The sequence below is a fragment of the Notolabrus celidotus genome, chromosome 16 (genome assembly GCF_009762535.1).
Source record: "Notolabrus celidotus isolate fNotCel1 chromosome 16, fNotCel1.pri, whole genome shotgun sequence".
Classification (NCBI taxonomy): domain Eukaryota; kingdom Metazoa; phylum Chordata; class Actinopteri; order Labriformes; family Labridae; genus Notolabrus; species Notolabrus celidotus.
Genome location: NC_048287.1, coordinates 11,913,839 through 11,930,936, shown reverse-complemented (window position 1 = coordinate 11,930,936; position 17,098 = coordinate 11,913,839). Strand labels below are relative to the sequence as shown.

The 17,098-nt window shown below is 39.3% G+C and overlaps 1 protein-coding gene across 1 annotated transcript in view; it reads right to left on the bottom strand.

Moving 5' to 3' along the window:
* Positions 1-17,098, bottom strand: part of col9a2 (procollagen, type IX, alpha 2) — a 191,754-nt gene that overhangs the window by 167,423 nt on the left and 7,233 nt on the right. Inside the window, exons 2-4 of the mRNA XM_034705240.1 lie at positions 12,630-12,843; positions 12,182-12,256; positions 11,971-12,085 (exon numbers count right to left, since the gene is read on the bottom strand). The gene's annotated coding sequence lies outside the window, so the exon portion shown is untranslated. The remainder of the gene's footprint in view (positions 1-11,970; positions 12,086-12,181; positions 12,257-12,629; positions 12,844-17,098) is intronic.

Genomic DNA, 17,098 nt, shown 5'->3' with positions numbered 1-17,098 from the left:
AGACTTCTATTGCTTAAGAGGTGTACTGACATTGGTGCCAGTATTGGTAAGTCACTGCTACCAGTCCCTGTATTGACCTCTGTTAATGGCTCAAATGCAATAAGGCCAGGACACAAGCTGATGTGCCATAAACCAACCAGATCTCCCCTCAGAAAAATCTATTTGTTCCAGGTCAATCACTCTAAATAAAAAAACAATAAAAAAATAATAATAATTAGAATAATAATACATTTTATTTATATAGCGCTTCTCAAATCAAATGCCTCATGTAAAGAAACTCTGACCTTACAGCGACCTCCGACCTTTGGGCCTGTCACCTCATTCTTACTCTCTTTTCTTTTCTTGTGACTTACTGTCCTGTCCTCCCATTAAAGGCAGGAAACAGCCAGAACAGTGTGATCCTAGCAGGGTATGTAAGCTTAGTGAAGCTATTCAAATGCCAACAATTAGTTCTACCAATATTATATTCATGTTTTTTTTAACCACACTAGAAGTGTTTCCAATCGAATGAGAGCATACCTCTGGCAATGGCAGGGTTCCCACGCATCCTGGAAAACCTGGAAAACATTTGACCAGTTTTCCAGTACTGGAAAACACCTGGAAAATGGGAGAAAAGGTAAAATGTCCTGGACAATCACATATAGTCCTGAAAAATTATTCCAACATGGCTGCGTGCGACCTGACCCGATTAACAAAACACATCCCCATTCATTGAAAGTTGAGTGCACGCTGTGCTGGAAAAGACAGCGACACTGCGCAACTTTTTTCACATCTTTTCTCCTTCACTTCATAATCATGCATTCACAGGAAACGGGGGTATATTGTCTAGTTTTATGGTACATTAACCTTGTAGAGTGCTCTTTTAAATCAAAGAGTCTTCTATTTAAGTTATAGAGTGACCAGCCGAGTCGGGCAGAGAGCTTGGGGGTCTGTGCCTCACAACTTTCTCTGCAGGCTGAGAGCTCAATTACCGTACTCTAGCTCAGTTGTTCTCAAAGTGGGGTCCTGGGACCCCTGGGGGTCCGCGAACCATAGCGTGGGGGTCCGTGAAATAATTTGAATAAATTTCTAATAAATTATAAAATTGTGCGGTGTCATTACAAAACAGCATAGACACCATTGTTATGATACCATTTGGTGGCTCGAAGGGATATGCGAGTCTTGCTACTGTTAATTTTCTGAAAGCATTTAAGATCAATTACTTGAAAAGTATAAATGCTGTCATGTTGAATCCACAAGGAATGAAATGACCCTTTGTTTTAAAGTATACAAGTGGTATTTACTTGATTCAAATTGAAGTGTTATCTGTTTATCACTATGGTACAGGTCTGAAGTATTTACATTGATATGTTTTACAATACAAATAGTTCCAAGGACAACTAAGAGTGCAAATGGTAGTAAGCATATTCTTTAGTGATGGGAAGTTGGGCTCTTTTCAGAGAGCCGGCTCTTTTAACTCGGCTCCCAAATAAGAGCCGGCTCTTTCGACTCCCAAACAGCTCTTAATTTAGGATCTTTTGTAGCCGTATATTTTACCTTAACTTTGCAAAAACTAATGGTTTGTGTGTTGAAAACCCTTTTACATGCGGTGTTTTTACGAGAGGCTTTCTAATTGCCCGATTTTGTGCATTTATTCTGTTACAAAACCATTCTCACCCTGATCCTAGGGTTAGGGTTGTGATTAGGGTTAGGGTTATGATTAGGAGCATGGTTAGGATTAGGGTAAGGGATATGATTAGGGTTAGGGTTAGGATTAGGGTTATGGTTATGATTAGGGTTAGGGATAGGGTTAGGATTAGGGTTGCGATTAGGGTTTGGGTTGTGATCAGGGTTAGGGTTAGGATTAGGATTCGGGTTAGGGTAATGGTTAGGGATATGATTAGGGTTAGGATTATGTTTAGAGTTATGATTAGGATTATGATTATGGTTAGGGTTAGGGTTATGATTAGGGTTAGGATTAGGGTTATGGTTATGATTAGGGTTAGGATTAGGGTTATGCTTAGGGTTAGGGTTGTGATTAGGGTAAGGGTTAGGATTATGATTATGGTTAGGGTTATGATTAGGGTTAGGATTAGGATAAGGGTTAGGATTAGGGTTAGGATTAGGGTTAGGGTTATGATTAGGGTTAGTTTTGTGATTAGGGTTAGGATTAGGAATAGGGTTAGGATTAGGAATAGGGTTAGGATTAGGAATAGGGTTAGGATTAGGGTTAGGATTAGGGTTAGTTTTGTGATTAAGGTTAGGGTTGTAATTTGGGTTAGGGTTCTGAATATGGTTAAGGTTATGATTACGGTAAGGGTTAGGATTAGGGTTACGGTTAGGATTAGGGTTAGGGTTATGATTAGGGTTAGTTTTGTGATTAGGGTTAGGATTAGGAATAGGGTTATGATTAGGGAAAGGGTTAGGGTTATGATTAGGGTTAGGATTAGGGTTAGGGTTGATATTAGGGTTAGTGTTCTGAATAGGGTTGAGGTTATGATTAGGGTTAGGGTTAGGTTTGGGGTTAGGATTAGGATTAGGAATAGGGTCAGTGTATGTTTAGGGTCAGGGTTAGGATTAGGGTTATGCTCAGGGTTAGGGTTAGGATTAGGGCTATGATAAACCCAAGCGAACCCAACCAGAACCTAACCAGAACTGAACCAGAACCGAACAAGACCTGAACAGAACCGAACCAGAACTGTAGCAGAACCTAACCAGAAACAAACCAGAATCAAACCAGAACCGAACAAGACCCGAACCAGAACCGTACCAGAACCGTACCAGAAACAAACCAGAAACGTACCAGAACAGAACCGAACCAGAACCGTACCAGAACCGAACTCAACCAAACATCTGTTTGTCACTATGGTACAGGTCTGAAGTATTTACATTGACACGTTTTACAATACAAATAGTTCCAAGGGCAACCAAGAGTGCAAATGGTAGTATGCTTGCCATGCTGACCAATCAAAACAAAGTACTTGTTTTATATCGTCCACTAAGCAGGATGAATATCATGATTAAGCAGGTACATTTTGAGTTTGAGTTGAGTTGAGAAACATTTTACATACATACAACACATTATTTAATTATTTCAGTAAGGCATCTTCCTGATTCCTTTGCAGGCTCTTTTGTTTTTTTTCTTAGCTCATTTTATATTTTTTGTGAAAAGAGAAAGATGAGATGAGAGTTGCCCATCATTGTTACTTGGTTGCACTAATAAAGTGAAGTGCTGTTTATCTGTGGTTGCATTATTCTATTATCAATTTGCCATCATTTTTAAGTATGTAAGAGATGATTTCATTGATAGCCATAGACTACATGTCTTTCAATGTAGACCTCCACCAAGAGGAACATATTAGACTATTTAGGAACTAAATTAGGAACTAAATTTAGACGGTCATACCAGCTTGATCATCAATGAAAACGTCCTGGAAATGTCCTGGAAAATGATCTCTGGAAAAGAGTAGGAACCCTGAATGGATATTCCTATTTACCAAATTGGTTACCAAACCTTGAGTTCTAGTAAAGTCTTAAGTCTTCAGGTTAAGGTCACCAGAAAAGAATCTGAACAGAGTCAAGTCCCCATTACCTAAGTCCAGGTGCAAATCCAGTCCCCATTATTAACTTTAGTTGCCAACGTAGCAGTTAGCTTGCTAATACAGTAATGTAATCAACATTCCCAAGTAACTTTAGCATCTCTCTTATATCTCTGGGTTCTTTCACCTATCCAACATATTGCTCTGCTCTTGCGCTTGAAAATACTGTAAAATCTTTGAAAGCAAATGGCACCATTGTAGTGTCTCTTTATCCTGGGAGGAACTGTAGCTGAATAAGACCCTTTCTGTAAATTGAATAAATTATACCAAAAAATCTAACATAACATTTAAACAGCCCATATAAGTAAGTCAGAGTCCTCCTCTCTGTCTTTTGAGTCCTAATGCAGTCAGAGTTTGAGTCCGAGCAAGAGTCAGTGTCCTGGACTCGAGTACTGCAGCACGTGTTACATCTAATATTAATTGTTCTTTATTCATGGTGTTTATCCTCCTCACCTTGCTCACCTTGCTCCCCTTCAGTTCTCTTATATACACACACCTTCACTCTTCACAGACGCACTGTTTGGCCAACCTGGCCTCTTTCATTTTCTCTTTGCTTGTGTGTTTGTGTTTTTTTGACTGCAGTGAAATAATATCCTAAATAATATCCCAAAACAGAAGGTTCTTGTTCAACATGAGACACTGCACCTCTTTCATTGCATTCAGAGCAAGAGAAATGTGCCAGAGAATAGCTCTACGATCTCCTGCAGTGGGTGTCTGGGCAATTTTACACAGAACAAAAAGAAAAATGAAAATATGCTTAAACTGAAACATTCCTGGGCAGTGTCAACCTGGTGAAGGTGCAGCCGGTGTGAGCAAAGTTCCAGAGGAGAAGAGCTTAGAATGAAGTTTAAGTATCACAATAGCCAAAAGCACAGTCTGCAGCTGCTCTTTCTGTAGTGTCTTGGGATAACATTCATTATGAATTGGCCCTATATGAACAAAGGTTGGTTGATTGATTTTATATTGGTAAAAACAAAATATATCATGCTTGCAAAGTGACTAACAGTCTGGAGAGTGTACAGTATATTGCACAGGAAGCAGCACAGCAGCAGTGTTTTCTGCCCACTGTGACTCAACTCTGATTTACCCTTTAAAGACATTATGAAATAAAAACATGAATATGAAAGCTCTCTGAAGGTGACATAAACAGTTTGAAGTGGGAGATAAACCCTGCTCCGTACTTGCATGACAGCTGAGAGGTGCTGGAGCCAGCACAGCCATCCACAACATTAGAGATCATTAAGGCCCTATAGTTACCCAATTAAAATGAATGATTGCTCCAGGAAATACTAAAGAACTATGTTCCGCACTCAGAGCTCCGTAAGTGAAGTTTATACTCTCCGTTTTCTGCACTCCTTTACACTTCCCCAAATTTAATTTAGATGCAATAAGTGAGTTAAAGCTAGAATATCATTACCACAAGTTCTCACTGAGCGAGGAGTTCCCAGGTGGTGTTACAGTCAATCTACAGGGCACAAAGTTTAACAAGTGTGTGGAGGGGATGTGGCAGCTCTGCTCCTGAGGATGTTTAAGGGCTTTAATTAAAAATAAGACACATTAAATACCAAACGGATCCCCCTGATTTCTCATTAAAAAGCCAAAAACAGCTCTTGGTCAAGCGCATACAGCTGCTGACCTTTGGATTGAAGTTCGGGATTCACTGCAAAATGATGAAAATACAGTTCAACTAAAATCCGCCTCATCTCTCTTAACATTGGCAAGGTCTGAGTCTGTGTTTGCAATCTGATCACTCAGCCACTCACTTACTACTGGGAATAACTCACGAAACAATACCTGTGAACTAAAAACAACCACCCTCCTCAGCCTGATGGCAGAGTTTTGTTTCTCTGAGCTTGGGAAAAAGTGAAAAAGTTGGACCACTTTCAGAAACAGAATAATTGGTTGAGGTGTGGATTAATGCCTCTGGGAATTTCTGACTTTGACCCCAGGTTTTTCAACAATCCTCCAAAGCTCAAGAGTGACTCAGAGAGTCTGCCAATGTCAATGATAGGCTGTATTAGTGCCATGGAAATGGTCACCTTGTCTAGTTTTAGAGACACTTTTTCTTCTAGTGCTACCATCTGGCTGATCGCTGTAATTTTTATTGCCTGAGGAGTTGGGGAGATTTGAAACTAATCCACAGAATGTGATTTCCCTTGGTCCTGCTCTCTTGGAGGTGTAGATAATTTTAGATGCGTAAAAAAAACTTCTTAGCCAAGACAAAAGGAAAACTCGGCTCCCAAAGGCCCAGCCCAAGGTATGACCCCTCCGAAAACAAGAAGTATGCAGCTGAGACTCTTAAAATAAAGGAAAAATATGAAATCCAACTTAGGGATAAGGAAAGGAGATTAATATCTATGCAATATTACTTACAACTAAGTTTATTCCCCCCCAAGGACTAATTATAGATGTGCTCATTTTCCCCTCGAGTGAAGCAGATGCTGGCAAGAAAAGTGTGATAGGACGTAGTGACCTTTTATTCAGATCAAATCAAGGTTTTACTTTGCACAGTCAGGAAGAAGCCTGGCAATCAAAAAGATTGTAATTGTTTTAAAAGTTACTTATCATGTATGATTTTTCTGCAGCATTGTGAGCATTTACAACTTGAAACACCTCAAAGCTGCAAATTCCCATATTCATTTTAAGTGGTGCGGCCTCACAACGGGCTGGATCTTCTCTAATTCTATATCATGCAGCCTGAAAGTGCTTACTCAAGCTGTGCACTCTTACTCAAGGCAAAAAATACATGTATCTGATTCATCCTATCTAAGCTGTTGGTGGAAAATCCCAATTACACTCTGTTTTTGTTTCGGTCTCATCTGTTGGCAGAGCTCTAATACTGCAGCTGACACAAGAAGGTGTCAACTAAGGTTCCTCTGAAAATATATTTACCTAATTATGCTTTAGACCGTACAGGCCATAATTCCCTTTAAGCCTCTCATATACATACACTATTTTTCATGCACATATTCTCGCTTTTGTTTAAACACACTCACTGGCCAATTTATTGGGGACATCTATTGAGATCCATCAGCTCTTCAATCAATTACATGAATTATGATATTTCAGATTTCACTGATTATCTACTCCTGTATGATAAAAGGTGCATACAGGAGCAGCTCAGAATATAAAGCAGCACAGTTCAAAACTACAACATCAGAAGATCAAATAACTACCTCTCTGCAAAGATTAATAAAAAATGTAGCTCTAGCAAAAGTTCAGACAGGAAGACTATACAGCAATCACAGCAGTTGTTTAACTCTCCTCGTTCAATAGCTCACCCGCTCCTGCTGCATGCTCCAGAGCTGTCATTGGTTAATCAGCGGCAGCTGTCATCCAATAGCTCAGTGGCAAGCCCTTATCATCAGCCTATTAACCTTCTGCTGTCTTTTTAAATGTGTCTCTCTCTCCTGCTAGTTCCCTCTTGCATTGATGGTGCACACCCCTCCACCTCCCCATCTCCACCTGGTCTCTGCAAGTCTTCAATTCCTAGGATTCATCAACCACCACCACCAGTCTCTGGACTCTAGGGGATTTCTTCTGCTGCCAAATGCACGCATCCTACGCTTACAAAATGATCCCCATAGAGTCCTTACACCAAAGATTTCTGTCAAGTTTCAATATTCATTCAGTTGTAATAAATAACCTTTAATATTCAAATTGTGCCTCTCCTGATTGAACTAAAGATTGTTGATTATTCTTGTTATGTGGCTGTGTCAAATACCCGATTCTCCCCCATTCATTTGAACGGGGCTGCAGTCAAACTTTAAAAAATAAATACACGTCGTACGAATGTTTCTCACATCTGTATGTGAGGTGATATGTAGTTTATTATTTGACTGTTTTGTGTTCAAGGCCTCTTTTTTCTGAAAAGTTTCTTTTTCGCTAGTTACTAGAGGTTTAAAAGAAACTGGGTTTTACTTCTGGATTCACTTTGATTGACAGCTGCCGTAGAGGGAAACTCCATAGGATCTCGTGACGCTACGCTGTAGGGCGGAGCTCGTTACTGAGAAGCTGCATCTGGGTAAACAAAAGGATATTAAAGAATAACATTTGGTAACCACTATAGTAGAGTGATGGTAAAAATTACTCTTCTGTCTTCTGTACCTTTAACCCTAAAGAAAAAAATGCAGATTAATCTGAAGCAGAGCTAGAGTTTGATGATTCTATTGCAAGACTCAATTTACCAGAAGGCTTTAAAAATGATGTGGTTCAAAACCACTCAAAAACTAATGCAATAATCAGGCAGACAATCCAAAGTCCAACATCAGCAGGTTACAGGTGTGTCAAAAAAAGTCCAGTCGGGGGCGCCCCATTCTCTACTACTACTTTCCTATCAAATACAAGTCAAAAATGGCACAAAACATAACAAAATAACAAATAATAAAAAAAAGTCCAGTTGAAAAAATTTGTAACAAATTACAAACAACAGGATGTGAGATGAAAATGCAAGAATATAATTAGATAGCAGAATACCAAAAGATTTAAAGATAGTTTATTCATAGTTGGTGAAGCTTTGGATTGTTTGGGTTCACTATGTCAAGGTTTAAAACTGTTGAATGGCATTAATAAGAGCAGAAACAGATAATCCACAACCTTGTAATGTATGGCTTTTGACATATTCAGCCTGCTGTATAACAATAGTAGAAAAGTAATTGGCTCTCATGCTGATACTCTTCTTTCAGAATTCATTTTCACACAAAACAGCATTGTTCAACACATAACAAACACACTCTCTGGAGTTAGAAGATGCTAAATGAAAAGTTTAAGAATTATCCAAGGGGTTAAAAAGTGTGTTTGATAATATCTGTGGTACACTTTTAGGGTGGTAATAGCAGCTCTGTGAAGTAAATTGATTTAGAAATTGTATTAAATAATCAAATGGTTTGGGTCCTACAAGGTTAGAATATGTTCAGCAAATTAAAAAGTGTGTGTATGTGTGAATGATACAGAGGGAAACTTAAGTAACACAGGAACGGAAATATGAATGTGTGGGTAGACATGAGAAATCCTCTGTGTATTCTGTCTGACAGAGCTCCTCATATATCATTCACTTGTTTCTCCCAGTGTTCTCTGAATGAGAGTCGCAGTACTAGTTTACTTCTCCCGTATATTTTGTTGACAGTTGCTGACAGAATACCTACATATTGAGACATATGTTTTATATTCCGCCCTGTGGCTCCGTGAGCGTCAATCAGAGAATCACCGCTGCTCGGTCAGCTATCAAAGTGGAGGATGACACTTGAGACACACAAACTGATTCTGCGGTACACACACTCAGATGACATTATTGATTACTCCAGATTTTATAACATGTTGTCAGAAGTGGACTTTATGTTAGCCAGAGTTCACTGCTGAGGAAATACAACATGGAAGAGCAGAGGTTCAGTGCTGCTACAGTATATATGTTTGTTATTTTTTCAGTTTCACTGGTTATTGATGGATGTTGCAGGCAAACTTGCAAAAAAAAAAAAAAAGTACTGCTTGTTTCTTTAAATGCTACTTCATGGGGCCCCATTAGCCTAGTGGTCTAGGCACGCGCCCCATATACAGAGGCTATAGCCCTCGCCGCAGAGGTCGCAAGTTCGAGTCCAGCTTCAACCATTCACTGCATGTCCTCCCCCACTCTACTACCCACAGTTCCTGTCTCTCTTCAGCCGTCCAGTCCATTAAAGGCAAAAATGCCCAAAAATATAACTTTAAATGCCACTTAAGCTGGAACCCTGAACTTAAAGGTCTCGATGTCTGTTTCCAGACAGGCTGTGGTTAGATCCTTCTAATATTGGAATATATAATCTGCACACGAAATTACGGGGACAGAGTTTACATGTTCGAAATAAAAACTATGATCTGGCTGGGCGGCCATATGCAATGCTTTTGAATATCTTTTTGTTGCTTATTTTTACCTTTCAAGTGTTCGGTTGTAAAAGATCATTGTGAAAAATGTCCTTTACATTTCCAGAGCCAAAGCCTGCCACTGCTGCTGTATACTCGACAACATGATAAAGGACCCAGAGGCAGACAATGGAGGCAGAACTGGTTTAGATCAATGATTGTATCACAAAAGTTCCTGGATGGCAAAAGCAGGCAGGCAGGTACCGGCAACAGTAGCTCCAAGAAACAGATCATGATAACTGATAAACCAAAGAAACAGGGATGAAGAAACACTGACTGACTTGGAAGGGATCTGGGCAGGTAAAAGTAGTCCTTGATGACATAAAGGACAGATTGTGACGTGCCCTGCATCTCATGTCTGTTAAATAATATGTCCTCGCTCCTTGTCTGAACCACATGTAGTAGCAGACTTGTCTTCTTGAACAAGCTCTTACTGCTACTTGAGGAGGAGCAAGGTTTGAGGAGAAAGGAGGGAAATGTGAGGAGTGAAATGGGATGATGAATGAGTGCAGCCTTCACAGAATTCTCTTACCAAAGACACGCCCTCTGGCTGGATATCATTTATTGATTGGGCTTCACAGAAACTCGTCACTTGAAACACTTATCCTTTTAAAGTGGTGCCTTGAAAATTTCAACAAACACACCATGGATACTTATGAGTGGGTATTGATGGTTTGAGATTTAAAAAAAATGTCTGACATGAGTATTAAAAATAAAATAATCAGCATACTTTTCATCTGAACAAAATAGAGTTTCACTGTCAAAAAAAACAAATACAAAAATTCATATTAGGTCTGAAAATCACAAGGATCATGAACAACTATTTCATTTGTATCATATGAATATATTGTCAGACACAAATAGCTGTTAAAGTCAGCTTTTCCTGTGTCTCTTCATGCATCTCTGCAGGGAGGGATGAAGACACAAGGGAAGAACGCAATGCATGGATGCAACTTAAGAGACACTAGACACAGCCATAGATGGAAGGTTAAAGTCAAACAGCTTGTATCGTACAGACTCAAGTCCAAAATGTACATGTTCTTTTTAAGATATAAGCAATTAGTAAAATTGAAACACTCCAACAAAATAATTGTCTTTCAATCTGCTACTTCAAAAATATTGTTTTTTTATGAAACTGGCAAATGTTGTAGCATTTAGCGCTTTCATTTACTGGACTTTTCAATAGTTTTTTGTGTTCAAATTATGCTTATTATATTTTGATATACATTGCAACAAGTACACATACCACTACATGACTAAATTTATTGGATGTTTGGGTGGCAGTTCGAGGTAATGCATCCAGATTAAAAGCTTCACAAAATATTAGACGTCTACAAGCCTTACAACGGGCTGTGTAAAAAACTTCTCAAACGGTTTTACTATATTTTCAATGCACATTTTACCACAGCCTGTTGACCCTGTGGCTAAAAAAAAATGTTTTTGTTGAGTTCTATATCGGTAAACATTGTGGCTTTTGTTGCTGTCTAATGCTGGTCCTGAAAGGCAGGAAACAATCCATAATTATTATTCTTATTATGCCGCTGTGTTAAGAACTTGATTCTGATTGGTCAAACCCTGCTGCAATGGTAATAAATACTCAACAGCAAAAGCAACGCCTGGGACGATCTAGTCACACACGTCATAACAAATGAATCAACAAGAGGCTAGTCTTGAGAGTTGGTAATGATAGAAACCAGGCACAGATGGCAGAGCAGCCTGACGAGCTACCGGTCCTAAACCTTCTCTGATAGGGAAGTGGAGCAAAATCCTGTCCTGCAAATCAGGCAACAGCAGCAGAGCTGGTGGGGGCATCCCCAAGTTTTCGATAGCAGCAAAGTAACTGAGTAAGTAAGCTGATGTATTAACAGACATTGACATTTGTCTCATTTCTGTTAAAAGGTAAGTCGAGTTCAAAGCCTTGAGGGGAAGGAAGCTGAATGAGGACAGAAATATCAACATAAATATCCCTGCAGGCAGTGGCAGCCCAGATTTTATTTATTTTTTGCTGGTGCTATGGGGGTGCTCATCTTAATAGTAATAGTGCTCTCAAATATAAGAGGTTGAAATTAATGTGCCGCAGACACCACATCCGCACATACACACCTATGCGCATAAACCCACCTTTGTGCACACACACTGAGTAGCACACAGACTAGTGCATAAACATAAGTACCATGACATTTATAATATCTTCTATGTTAAACCAAAGATGGACATTTCAGTAGAAGGTAAATGCACAAGCCTGCCTATAAAAACTATTTTAAATATAGAATTATGCGCTGCACAGCTGTGACACGGCCTGCAGACACGCAGCAAGCTCACCTCATCTTAGCTCAAAAAATGAGATCGAACAAAACCGACAGTATCACATTCTTCATCATAATATAAATGATCAACGCACAGGAATAAGTAGGCCTCAAACAAATAAAAACATGTCCCTTAACCATCAAAGGCATTAAATCTACGCACTGTGGCGCAGCCAGAAAATCTCACTTACCAGTTGATGTCTTCATGATAAAACAATTCGTCTGTTATGATTGACCACGAAGGCATGGGTGTTTTTGAAGAACTTAGACACCTACAGGGATGACCACTGTGGCAATGCCTCATTCCTCAACAGAAAAAAAAATTACGCATTACATTAAAATCTGGACTTTAATTGAAATATATTGGACTCACATGTAAATATATTCAACTTTTAATTCAACCTTAAATTTCTTGGGGGTGCTCTGTCTACTACAGAGGGGTAGCATGTCCACAGCCAGGCCCCTCCCTGGTGCCACCTATGCCAGCAGGTAATAAGAAGGATAATATGCACAATACATTAACACTTACTTATACATCCATTCCACCTTTATTTAGTTATAAGATGTTGATGATTGAAAAGGACTCTCAGAAACATACCATATTACTGTTATCAAAACACTGAGGGCTCTGTTATGGCAAGGCTGCCCTGTTAGGACAATACCAACCGCACAGACACACACTTTAATTCATACTAGCGACCCCAGGTAGGCTGAATGTATCCTTGGGTCAAAAGGTGGACAGGGAGGAAGACAAACTAAAGAAAGAACACCCCATGCCACCGAAAGGACAACAGTATTAGTCACAGGAAGACTGGGGGAGTCATGCTCTAGCGAGTGTTATTTCTCTCACCCCTATCAGCAGGCTCATCTCTCTGTATCTCACTTCCACCCTGTCTCGTTCACTCCTCGACAGGAACTCGTTATCTCCTCACAGAGAGGTCTTTGGTCCTGCAGAGGCCGCGGGAAGGATCATTGGCTCTGGTTGTGTGTGTCATCAGAGAGCTTGAAAAGGAATGGTGTGATTCCATAATAAAAGCGTTAGTGGAGAGGTGAGAGCAGGAGACCTGGAATAGGATGAAAAATATTGTGAAGAGAGCCAGAGATAACCTGTGGGAACTTTGATGAGTGAGATTTTATTTCCCCTTCAACTTCTTGCTTGTCTATTTTTTTTTTTTTTACTTATTTGTCCTCGTCCATGCCCTCCTCGATCTTTTCTTTGATTTTATTCTTCCTTGTCCCTTCTTCCCATTTTTTTTCTATCTATAAGCAGGCCTTTAGTTGATCAAATCCATCTTTTCGTTATCATCTCTTGCTTCTCTCCACACTGAATCACAGCAGGCAAGCTAAACATATTGAGTGCCAAAGAAAGAACAAATAGGCAGGAGATTATATTCCCATTAAAATCTTGGCTCCTCTCATTGTTATTGACATGGCAGAGATCCTTGCCGCTGCGAGGGCAAACAAAGGAACTTGCCTATGAATATGCAGACACACAATTTTTTAAGGATGCAGTGGCTGTCTGCTTTATTCAAACCACACATCCACCTACTGAGAAGGTCTGGTGCTGGCTTTTGAGTGGGTCTCCTGACAGCCCGCTATCCCCCTGTGCTGCTATGAAAGAATATCAAAGATCTGAAGCTGCATGTAGATCACACACAGGGCCGGGCCGCACTACACAGGCAGCTGTGTGTACATATGCATACTGAGACTGTGTGATGTAAGTAAATAGGCCCAGCAGGCGCACACACAAACTTGCTGTAAGAACAAAAACCCCACAAAATTGCACATAAAGTACTTACAAGCATGAACACTTAGTGCCTTTCACAGCAAGAAGAATTTACCGTGAAATGAAATGGATGGGCTGCTGTTCCAGTCGGTGGTCTCACAGTGTGCACATGTAGCTCGTGTGTGTGAATAAATGTGGAGAGTACTCATGCATGGTTGCTTGTGTACCAGAAAAACTGATATTATTGTGGATGATGCTGTGAAAGGATATTTTTCAAAACTAATAAAAAAGTATTTTCAAGTACTGCTGCAAAAACAACAGTAAATATGAAAGTTTAGCACTCAGTCATGTCAAATAATTCGGCTTTGGATTCACAAAAAAATGCCTCTGGGATACACACAAACCTTTGCAGAGCTAATTTGACAGACATGGGCTTATAAAGAGGAAGATGATGTTTTCCTCACTGTCTCCTAACCCATCTGTTACCAGCTGGGTTTTTAAAATAAATTCAATCTGCTCCAAAATTATGCTAAGCTCAACAGTATCATCTCAGGAACTTAACCACATGAGGCTGAATTAATTCTGTTGTTTTTTTTTTATTGTTAGCTTAATAAAAAGGGTCATCTGCTGCCTGTGTGCCATTGTAACTTTTGTAATCACAATAAACATTGAATCAGCATCTGCTGGTGATTATGGATGTGTTAACATTGACAGGAGGCAGAGGCATTCAGAGGTAGCTGTGAGTATTTTCAGTATATGAAACAGCATGCTTAACTTAATAAGAAGACGTTTTATTTATACTTCTGATCATCTTGTTAAAAATAACTCACTGTCAATACACCAATTGTGCATACTTAATTTAATAAATGAACATTCTCCAATGTAAAATGCAGGTTTTCAACCTTTCAACAAATCTTTGGTACCTACAACACAAAGCAACACAGCCAAGCAGTAATGTTTTAAACACTTTTTGACAAAGAATACAGAGCATCTGAGTAATGACATAAACAAAATAAAACAATCATAACACTGGTTTTCTGAAAATTTTAAAATAAAGTATGATTAAAAAAGTACATTAACAAGTCATGGTATTCCACTGTGATTTCACAAGAACTGTAAAACTTGTGTAAGATGCTAAATATTGGGTTTTTTGCTGATCTGTTGTTGTGGTCTTACCCACTTAGGCTGATTGCTGAAGATGATGATATGGATGAGATGAAAGAAAAGCAGATAAAATTTACGACTGATAGATGAGATCATCACCTCTCTCTTGAGTTGGAGTTATTCCATTATTATGTCAGCTCTTATTGAGATGGCTCTTGAGCAGATGCGGACTGGCATTGGTCTCTTTCATGATGCCATCGTTCAATCTGATGACTGACAGTAACTGCAAGAGTCCATCATGAACAAAAGACCCAATGTACTTCATCATATTGATGCAACTATAGTAAAAGTTGATAACCAACATTAGCATTTTTAAGAATGTATTCTTAAGATTTGTCTTAGCCAGTTGTAATCGCTGCAGTGCAGCTGCAACATATGCCACAGTCATCAGATCTGTAGTGAGTGCCGGTCATAGACAGTATAAAGCATGTACAAAGTCTCAGTGATGTCAGTCTTTGGTTTCAGAAGAAGCGTTGTGAAGCCAAATAATGATGGTCGCCAAGACACGCCCCCATAAGCCTTAGCCTTCATAAAACCAAGTGGTATGAGTTATGAAAAAATACTCAGCCCCCGCACAATGTTAATAAAGATTTGCTCTTTTTTTTTTTGCACCAGACTGTAAACATGTTTACGGTCTCTGTAAAAATAAGCATTCAATGTCAATGGCACTTCCTGAGCCTTTAGAGCCGACCTCAAGTGAACACTCAAAGAACTTCTGTTTTTTGAGTTTCAACACCAGCTTAATTTTTCTACACCAGTGGATGCTGCTTGGTACCAACACACTGTAACCTGAAATCAGATGTAAACATATAGCCTTTCTGCTCTCTTGACCTAAGGTAATAGGATATGTTTGCGTGCTAGGAAAAACATGATGAAGACTGCTTATGCAATCAAGTTGGATGAAGTTGACAGTGTTCACAGCATACAAGCCCAACATTTATCTTTAAAAACATTTGAAATATTGCAGAAATCTCTACCCTCTGTCTTGTTTATATCGATATACTAACATTGTGGTACTTTTTGATACTTTTATTCTAAACAGTACAGTTTAAGATGTTCCTGATTTTTGGTACTTTATGTAGGTCAAATAGTTCATGTGAGTGGCTGAGAAAGCAGCATTCTCTGGACTGAGAGGATGAAAAATTATTACGTGCATTCCCACAGGGCGGCAGTATCACCAAAGAGGGCATATCAGACTATTAATGCTCAGGGAGACGTGTGCCTGTCAGTCATTCACATTTACACAGCATGAGCCTCCACTTCCATTGAGAGAGAGCAATACCTCTGCCTCAACATGTCCACTAGTGATGCCAACAGTGAGTCATCTTCTGAAAGAATACCTCTACACACTGCAATAGTTATAAGAAAGAAACAGTGACATGCAGGAAGACAAACTTCAAACCTTGCCAGGAACCTCAGTCACAGACACCCAGACCTCTACTAGGAGTACAAAAACATTTCTGGGTTACAAATAAGCTACTGGGCTAGCCTGCGAGTAGGATGTTGATAAGCTGTTTCATTGTATTGCATGTGATACATAACAGCCAAATATCAGACCCACCCTAATTCTTTGATAACATGAAAAACATACGTAACATATGTGGGCTTATTACATGGATAAACAGCATAGCATAAGGCTACTAGCTAAAGTTACAAGCCACTATTTTCTGTGGTGGCTCTGTGGGGTCAGGGTAGGCGGCCAGTTATCAAGGCACGCTTCCACATAAATTGTGTGAACATAGTCATGCCCACAGTAAACCTAATACTCCTGGATGAATACAAAAAATCTTTGGGGTTACAAGTACAGTACTGCAGTATATAGTACAGTTTGTTACTTGGACCAGAGAGATGTAGCAGTTTCATGAGGCTTACTTTCTTGACATTGAATCTGCAGTTATGAGTTCATTGTGTTAAGACTATTATGACTTAAAACTGATTTTGAACATAGTAATAAAGTATTAAATCATAACATGACAAATTAGGTATAGAGTATTGAATCAGTTTTGTTTCTGTTTCAAGCGCCATTTCAGTTTTAAGTATGGTGATACTAAACTTGGTATTGATAATGAAGTCAAAATGTTAGTATCCTGACTAGGAATGGGACATGATATTGAATGCTTGAATATTCTTTCACTTAATTAAAGAGTTAATGTGAATATAATCTCATTTTGAAAGTACTGTTTTCATCGTTTTCACCCGCTCCTGGTTGTTATATGGTATTCCCACCAGACAGTGGCTATAGGGCATCTTCTGTTTGCTAACTTTATTTAATGCAGCTAGCATTCTTCTTCTGTTATTTAATGGCGAAAGAAGTCGAAAACATTAGTGACAGTCCCTGGACATACGTGGTGTGAGATTCAGGAACAGATAACACTGCAGAGACCGAACATGGCTGTAAAATGGAAACATACACACCACACTGCTGTGTC